This window comes from Coenobita brevimanus, chromosome 109 (genome assembly GCF_032717465.1).
Source record: "Coenobita brevimanus isolate Jiangsu-jjx chromosome 109, ASM3271746v2, whole genome shotgun sequence".
Taxonomy (NCBI): Eukaryota; Metazoa; Arthropoda; class Malacostraca; order Decapoda; family Coenobitidae; genus Coenobita; species Coenobita brevimanus.
In genome coordinates, this window is record NC_137062.1 from 35,883,310 (window position 1) to 35,892,575 (window position 9,266).

Genomic DNA, 9,266 nt, shown 5'->3' on the forward strand with positions numbered 1-9,266 from the left:
AGTATTAGTGAAGGTGGCAGTGTTAAGTTTTTGATACGAAAAGAGGTGAGAAAACGGCCGGGGGAACGTGAAATGTTTAACGGCGGTCTGCGTGGCTACGTGACCACCTATTTTCCATGAATTATCGCTTTAGAGTTAATTATCGCGATTAAGCATTCGAATTAAGGGAAAAAAGTAATGAGTGATGGTGAGTAATTTCTTGCACTAGCCTAACCCTTTGAAGCCGGCGACATTTTTACCATCTAGTCATCTGCAGATCTCGTTCATGTTTAGGGTAGATGTTTTGCAGTAGACGGGCAGAGAGCACATGATTACAGTCGCTACCGGAGATCTGCTCCAAGTAAAGAAAAACGTTTAGTTGTAGCAAAATTAAGCTGGATAATACCATGGGAATGGACGGCTTGAAATGTGTAACTCATGTTCTAAGTTACAAAACTTCAGCTAAGCGTAATTCAGGTGTCGGTGGAAATCCAAGCGACATCAGCGATGACACGTTCAGTTTTGGCGGGAAAAGGGAGGGAGCGGCGCGTGGGACGGGAGGGCTGAGGCGACGCGCGGGAAAGGCGGTTGAACCGCCAACTTTCCCGCGCGCCACCTCCCTGTCCCACAAGCCGCTCACCTCCAATTCCCGGGCGCCGCTTCCTTCCACCCCGCCAAAACTGAATATTTTCCCCTGAGAGTAGGAGCATATTATTATTTTTATGTATAATATGCCTCATCATTTTATAAGTAAAAGCTAATAATTTTTCTCCCGTCCCTGGCATTTCAAATTCAAACCGCCCGCCATTACCGCTGTTCTCCCACTTCACCAAAATGTACTACTTGCTAAAAAATACATACCAAATTATAAAGGCAATATTTCTTTCTTTGTCTTGCGAAAATTGCAACCACTTGAAAATACGCAGTTTAACTTAGTCGAACATATTCCCATTGGGTTTACCTTGTGCATTTCCCGCCATAACACTTTCAATTTCTGCATTTTGTAACATGCTTCCCTTACGTATAAAGCTTACCATTTCCAGTTTCATTTGCCACCTGAAAATAAATATCTGACTAAGAATTTGCAGTGGAAGCCGTAGAGCCTAAGTTGTGATTCGATGGCACTTCAAACTGCTGGGCAGAATGACAGTCACTGGCGGATCTCAAAATTTGAAAAACTCACGGACTCGATCCCCTCCCCCCCATAATCACAAAGTAACGTACCGTAAAGTACCCTCATCTGCGGGGCTGGAACCCACCTCGCCACTGCATGTCTAAAAGATGCGTGGCCGTCACGTAATTATGACGTTTTTCCAGTTGGATTCACACATTCTTACTTACTGCAATGTGGGCGGCAGTGAATGTAAGCGCTTCCGGTCACGTGGGTTGACAAGTATAATTAAATGTGAGCTTAAAAATTTCCACCAGCTTGTCTTACGCAGCCCCATTAATCCCCTACAACTAATTTGCACTTTTTCCCAATTTCAGATTATGTGATTAACCTTGCAAGGAGTAAACAGTGGATATACTGGGATTTTATATTAGCCTCGCCACCGCATCTCACCGCCACAAGAGCGGCACCACTTTCACCACACCTCAGCCAAGATAAGTACGAGAATTTTATATTTTACAATTACCACCCCATATTATGTCTGATAATTGTTGCCTGGAAGAGTAACTGAATGGATAAGATTGGTTTTTGAGTATAACACCCCCCCCCCTTTTTTTTTTGTCTAACCTGTCAATTTTAAAATACTCCCGCTTTTGGTTTCGTAACTGTGTTTGATTTATTGTGGAGTTTGTGCTTATGAAGCCTAAGTATTGAGATGCCATGTTCAGATTCTAAATCATTAAAGAAAAGGTTGCCAGATTATCATTTTTTTTTTTATGAGGAAGAAGGAACCAAACGCAATGAGCCCGCAAAACTGATCCTTCCAAGAGAAAAACAAAATGCGAGAATCAAAGTAATTTTAGGCAACGTAGATTAACCTGTCAGTCTGTAATTGCACCCATATCTGGGCCCCGATCAGTCCTTTTATGGCCTGTTTAATATATATGAGTGGTAGATTATGTTATGTTCTGGCTGTACAACTTTTCATATCAGTTTATTGTGACTGGTATCACTAGCATTAATTTGTAACGACGCATTCAACCCCGAGTAAGCAGTCTTGCTAAGAACAACTTATTTTTCACTATAGGGTCGGAATGTTTTGGATGGAAAAAATGCGTGGGGGAGGGTAATGTAGGGAAGCTTCCATTCGTAATTCAATACAATATTGTGCTTCTTTGTGAAACATTCATTTTATATATATAATGTTTAAAGGTGGAAATGGATATTTTTGAAAAATAGAACATCAGTTTCATTCAAACCAAGCCCCCAAAGAATCCTAGGTTAACTGAAGAGTAATTTTGGTCCTAACCTCGGTAGGTCAGCGAAATGGGGCCTTCTCAAAGCTTGCAGTATCATAGAGTAGGAGCTCTGCTAGATTTTCTGGAGGGGAAAAGTTATTTAAAGAGTAGAAGTAAGACTGGGTGGAAGGCTGGTAAGCAGTTGAACTATCTGCTTTCAGGTTGATCCATCCCCCATCAGAGACTGAATAGTGACCCCATCACAGCACATGGTAGAAGGAGAGCATCAGCAGGACATCTGGCTGATAGCTTCAGTTTAAACAGCAAAACTTCAGCTGCTTCCCGGTGAAGATAAACTAGGTAACATCTTCAGTACTATCCCAGATGACTTGCAGTACCACCTCAAGGGCAGTATCGGCAGTATCAACCTGTCCTGAACCAGGTGGATATCAAGAAAGGGGACGGGCGCAGCAGTCCGTGTGGCCTATGGGGGAGCTTGTAAACACATAAGTACAGTATGTGGGTAATTATTCTGTAATAACTGAAAGGTAACCCTTATAGCATAGCAGATGGCCAAACTGTAAAGTAACACGCTCCTAGTGCGTAAGAAACGTTTAACCTTGACTTTGCCAGGGTTTTTGTTCACTTACAGATGATTATGCTGTTCAGAAGGACTTTTAATGGTTCTACAGTCCACATCAGTTTAATGGATAGCATTGTCCCGTAATAATTATGGTATTAATCTCTTGCTGCAGTGTAACATTGAAGTTTGGAGAGATGGATGTGTTAGTTCGTTAAATTGGAAAGAGTGTAGCGACTTTGGCCCCAGTTGTCAGAAGCACTTCTGAACTTGGCTGACTGAAGTCGAATGGAACCATTAATTTACAGCATTTAAAGCAACATTGCCCCTATGGGTGGTTAGGTTTTCTAGATTTTAGGTTAACTCCTGTACAGTACCTAGTGATGTTCTCTAGATAATGTTATTAATCGTGATCTAACTTAATGTATTCAGTGTTCCAGATGATTACCCGAAATTTTCATTTTATTACGGTATATTTGAAAATCACTAGTTTGAAAGAATTTGAAGTTGCTACCCAGCCCAAAATAAGTGTACTTAATTAATGAATGATTAACTTTATTGAGCAGCTATACTGATTGCTTTGATGATTGCCTTTTCTCTGACTGGGCAGAGAGGTTGGGATGATGATCAGCTTTGGAGATAGTGATGATTATGGTGTTCATGGTATTGGTGGTAGTATTGATGGTGATGATAGTGATCTGAGGGCGATGATAGTGATTAATGATTATATTGCAGGAATAATGAGCTGGTGACAACCGTGGGATTCCCTCAGCTAGTGATCATCCATCCTGTTCTGTGATTGCATTCGACAGAGGTCCAAGGTGGAGGATCCGGGAGATGGCCCAGACGTCCCTTGCCCGTGGAGAGGATGGCACAGGTGTGGTAGTCCTACTTTTAGCACTACAGTAGGAGGATTCGTATCACCATTTTCTTTGTGATTTACAGCATTTAACATTTTTTGCCTTTATCTATCTATTGCCAGATGCCTTAATCCCGTAACGGGTGGCCACAAATATTTCGCCTCCATGTCGCCGTCCCCCGCCATTTCAATGCCCTACTCCCAGCTCACATCCCCCTCTCATATACCTCTCCACTCTATCCCTCAATCTCATCCTTGGCCTTCCCCTCCCTCTCCCCCCCTTAATACCCCCTTGTATTTTTTATTACTAGGCTAGCTTGCATTGATGTAAAAGAGAATAGTTTTTGGCTGTTTACATTGTGATTTAACATTCCCTTACATATAGACACAACTTGCTTTAGTCAGATATAGGGGATACTGAGTAAAAATGCAGAATTACTCGCTAAGGATGGGGCATTGGATAATCTTATCATCTACGGTGCACTACAGGCTTTATGCATGTGTTAATATGTGTACTGTATGTATATGAATATTTAAGTGTTTATACAGGTATTGACACCAACTGTATATTTAATTTTTTTTTTTCATTCATCCAATCCTGATTCGCCCCATAGGGGAGCGTAGGAACCCGGGGCTAGGCAAGTTGGTCTTGATATTTAAGATAGTGAATTTTTAAAGTTTTTAATAACCTTCGTATCTGTAGCCAGACACCTAGATCCCATAAGGGGTGATGTAAAATTAATTTTTGTGAACTTCAATAATGTGTTCTGTACAGTAGTACTGCGTGATTATTATGTGGTAGTAGCTCATTAATTCTCAATATTACTATACAGTTTTTGTTTAGGTAATTGGAAACGTCTGTATTCAGTGTGTTTTTTAAGGGGGCACCGATATATGTTTGGTTTTGTCTTCTAGGTGAAGTATGCTACTATCTTCATCCTGTTGGAGGTTACTGGTGCTGCCCTTGGTGAGTGTTTGACTATGAATTGTTAACTCGCAAACTGCAAGCCACATTGTACATTCCACAATTTATTAAGGAGTTAGGAATTTGCTCTCAGGACCCTACCCCACCACATCCTTAAGTGGAAGAGTCTGGATGATGACACTCCAACTCGTCTCATCCGTAGGGCTGAATGATAGTTTTGTTTTGAGATTATGTATAGATATTTACCCTTCCCGCTTCTGAAAACTAGTTGCTGGTTCAGATGTAATTCCCTCAGAATTACGTGACCCATGCATGGCTTAGTAATGGCCTCTTAATACTTTGCCGTTATGGAGTCCTATCATACAGATGTTTGGGTCAGAAACTAGATATGGAAGATTGTGGAATGTAAGATATTGATAATTATTAGACTGTCATGTAAGAAGCACTTGCAGCCTATAGTACCAGTAAATAAAATAAAACATTAATGCTATCAGTTTGCATACATGTTGACCAAAGAAATATATACAAAATAATGCCCTAAATTGTGGCACACTTCTGGCATATCTTTTACTTCATGACAGTATTTTGACTTACCTTGGTATGAATTGGAACACTAGTGCTGCAGTTTACGGGTTAACTTTGTGTATGGTTAATGATACTTCAAGATAGACATATTTCAGTCAGCAGTGAAGATACCACCTGCTGCACTTACGGCCCCAGTCTCATGTGAACTTTGTGTACTGCAGGATAAAGTTTTCCTTTTCCTGCAGTCCACCATCCTCCTTTTGGTGTATAGGGAGGAAGTTTAGAGGTGTTTTTAATTCTGAGCAGCAGTTACATTGTTAGCACGTTCCTATCTGGTACCACCTAACCTGCTTAACACAGAATTATGAATAAGGCACGTGGAGCACCCTATGAAACAAATCTTTTACTTAATTTTTTTAGTTGAGGTTATATAAATACTTCAGTAATGGCTGTTATGTTTGAGATGCACGGGTAATTATCCACCTGTGAAGCTTGTTTTACCTTTCACTCAACTCAGGGGGTGCTGTACTTGCTTGCTGACACTTATTTCCATGCATTTGTGATTATTACTGTTATTATTATTGATAATCTGAAAACTCTGCATATAAATTACCGACTGTTGGGGGACTGGATTATTGGTAGGTATGCCATATCTATAATGTTATTCTTTTGTGTTTATTGGCAGGGTATGCAATATCTATAATGTTATTCTTATTATTTTGTGTTTAGTCTAAAAACGCTCAGCCTATACTGAGCCACATAGCACTGACTTACAGTTGGGTTGCCATAGAGCTCCTGTACTTTTAAATACCCCTAGTTTGTATATGATTGTTCTTATACAATTGCTTACTGCTTGTACCTAAACTAGGGTAAAAATTAGTTTGCATTTCAGCCCATTGAAAGGAACATTATTTGATATGTTGATATGCTATTCCCAGTGTTTTCATATAGATAACCTGAAGCAGTTAGTGTATAATTTGGCAAGTGGGCATCCGTGTGAGAAATAATTACAGGGGAAGTGGTGCAACTGAGGGATTTAAAATATGGCACCTGGCAAGATAAAAATATAGTGACAGTTTGAAGCATTTATATGATCATAAAGTTGTGATTGGCATCCCTACGAGAAATTTGAGTTATTTTAAAGTCTGAGTGCAAAGTCTTGAGTTATCGTAAAATCTGAGTTATCATAAAGTCTGAGTTATCGTAAAATCTGAGTTATTATAAAGTCTGAGTTATCGTAAAATCTGAGTTAGCGTAAAGTCTGAGTTAGTGTAAAGTCTGAGTTAGCGTAAAGTCTGAGTTAGCGTAAAGTCTGAGTTATCATAAAGTCTGAGTTATCGTAAAATCTGAGTTAGCGTAAAGTCTGAGTTAGTGTAAAGTCTGAGTTAGCGTAAAGTCTGAGTTATCGTAAAGTCTGAGTTAGCGTAAAGTCTGAGTTAGCGTAAAGTCTGAGTTATTGTAAAATCTGAGGTATCATAAAGTCTGAGTTATCGAAGTCTTGAGTTAACGTAAAGTCTAAGTTATCGTAAAGTCTGAGTTATCATAAAGTCTGAGTTATCGTAAAGTCTGAGTTATCATAAAGTCTAAGTTATCGTAAAGTCTGAGTTATCATAAAGTCTGAGTTATCATAAAGTCTGAGTTATCGTAAAGTCTGAGTTATCGAAAAGTCTGAGTTATCGTTAAGTACACCCACAAGCACGTGCGAGTTTGTTGTATTAGATTTATCTTTAGTGTCAGGCCCCGGCTTTATATTCTGCTCGTACATACACGCTATTAATTCTCAGGTACCCCTTTTACATGTATCTTTATGAATTAATGCGTTTATTGTTCATCATTCATTCATTGCCAGACGCCATGTATCCCAAACAGGGTGGCCAAGGGCTTAGAGTTAATTGTTTTACAGGGAGGGGCACTAATCCTCCACCAACCCTACCTGACACGTAGGGAGTTATGCCAACAGCATCTGGTGTTCCCAGGCGGTCACCCATCCAAGTACTAACCAGACCCAACGTTGCTTAATTTCGCTGATCGGACGGGAAGCGGTGTACTCAACGTGGTATGGCGTTTATTATATATCAGATTAATATGTATTGGGCAAAATCCACTGAAATGCACGTGTCTATAGTAAACATTAACGTAATTTATGCTGGGAGTAATCTTTTGGTGATCGATTACTCGGAACTACAATCGATTAGTGAGAAATTTTACCTTACAAGTAATCGATTACGCCCTCCGCTGGTTAATAATGATTTGGGAGACCAGAAAGATTGGTCTGGTGTGATAGGAAGTTAATAGTGATTTGTTGGGAGACCAGAAAGATTGGTCTGGAATGAGTGATTGGCAGGAAATTAAAAAAAAAAATACTTGAGACCGGAAAGATTGATAGGAAAAATCGAGATATTTGGGAGACCAGAAAGATTGGTCTGGAGTGATTGCTAGGAAGTTAATAGTTGCTAGTTTGGAGACCAGATTGATTGGTCTGGAGTGATTAGTAGGATGTCAAGAGATTTGGGAGACCAGAAAGATTGATCTGGTGTGCCTGATAGGAACTTAATAGTGATTTGGGAGACCAGAAAGATTGGTCTGGAGTGAGTGGTGTGAATCAACAGGGCGTCCGTTACTCGGCATACGACTGAATACTACGTTAAAAAAAAAAAAAAAAAAGTTACGACCGATTTCATAAGGAAGTTCCAGTAACGCCCAGAATCCTGAACGTACGCCTAAAATCAGATCGCCGGCCATACCACTGCGTATAAAGCGACCAGTTCATTGGGTAATATTTAATTCACGTGTACCATAACTTCATTACGTAATATTGAGCTCACGTGTACCATAAGTTACGTAATATTCAGCTCACGTGTACAATAAGTTACGTAATATTGAGCTCACGTGTACCATAAGTTACGTAATATTCAGCTCACGTGTACTTCAAGTTACGTAATATTCAGCTCACGTGTACAATAAGTTACATAATATTGGGCTCACGTGTACCGTACATTTTCGTGCGGCACATCCGTTGACTAGCGCCCGGGCCGTTTGAATTGGTTTACGGATATGCTTTTGGTCTGGAGGAAATGATTAAAACTGATTAGTAGTAGGAGTTGGGAGACCGCTGATTGGTCTGGAGGAAATGACTGGTTGTATGTTGAGAAATAGTTGGGAGACCAGAAAGACTGGTCTGGAGGAAGTGATTGATCGAAATCAATTGGTAGGAGCTGAGAGTTTAGTTGGGAGACCACGGATTGGTCCGGAGAGAATGACTGGTGGAAATATTAGTTGGGAGACCATAAAGATTGGTCTGGAGGAAGTGATGGGTAGGAGGAGTTGGGAGACCAGATTGGTCTGGAGGGAATTGTTGACAGGAAGAGTCAAACGAGAAATCTTTAGGTGGGAGACCAGAAAGATTAGTCTGGAGTGATTGGTAGCAGGTCAAGACATGAGTTGGGAGACCAGGAAAATTGGTCTGGAGGAAATGGTTGATCGAAATTGATGGGTAGGGGGAGATGAGAGTAGTTGGAAGACCTCAGAGAGATCTGGAAGGAATGATTAATAGGAAGAGTAAAAAAAATAATTAGATGAGACCAGAAAGATTGGTCTAGAGTGATTGGTATGTCAAGACGGGAGACCAGAAAGATTGGTCTAGAGTGATTGGTATGTCAAGACGGGAGACCAGAAAGATTGGTCTAGAGGGAAAAATGTAATGATAGGAAGAGAAGAAAAATTAAGTGGGAGACCAGAAACATTGGTCTGGAGTGATTGGTATGAGTCAAGAAATTATTTGGAAGGCAAGAGTGATTGGTAGGAAGTGACGAAAAAATTGGGAGACCAGAAAATTGGTCTCGAGTGATTGGTAAGAAGTCGAGCAATAACTTTACTTCTGTTTGGAAATTCAGCGTTACGTTCAATAAGCTTGAAAATAACATGAAATTGTGAGTTTATACATTAAATAAAGCAGAAAAATGCTAAAAAAATTTACTGGTACGTTTAATAAGGCTAGAAACTGAGTATTAAATTGGTGACGTGAAATTGTTTGTTCCACTTGTGTAGAA

At 40.1% G+C, this 9,266-nt stretch overlaps 1 pseudogene; it reads right to left on the bottom strand.

The window, feature by feature from the left end:
• Positions 1-7,168: 7,168 nt before the first annotated feature.
• On the bottom strand, positions 7,169-7,286 carry LOC145417282 (5S ribosomal RNA; annotated as a pseudogene).
• Positions 7,287-9,266: the final 1,980 nt, after the last annotated feature.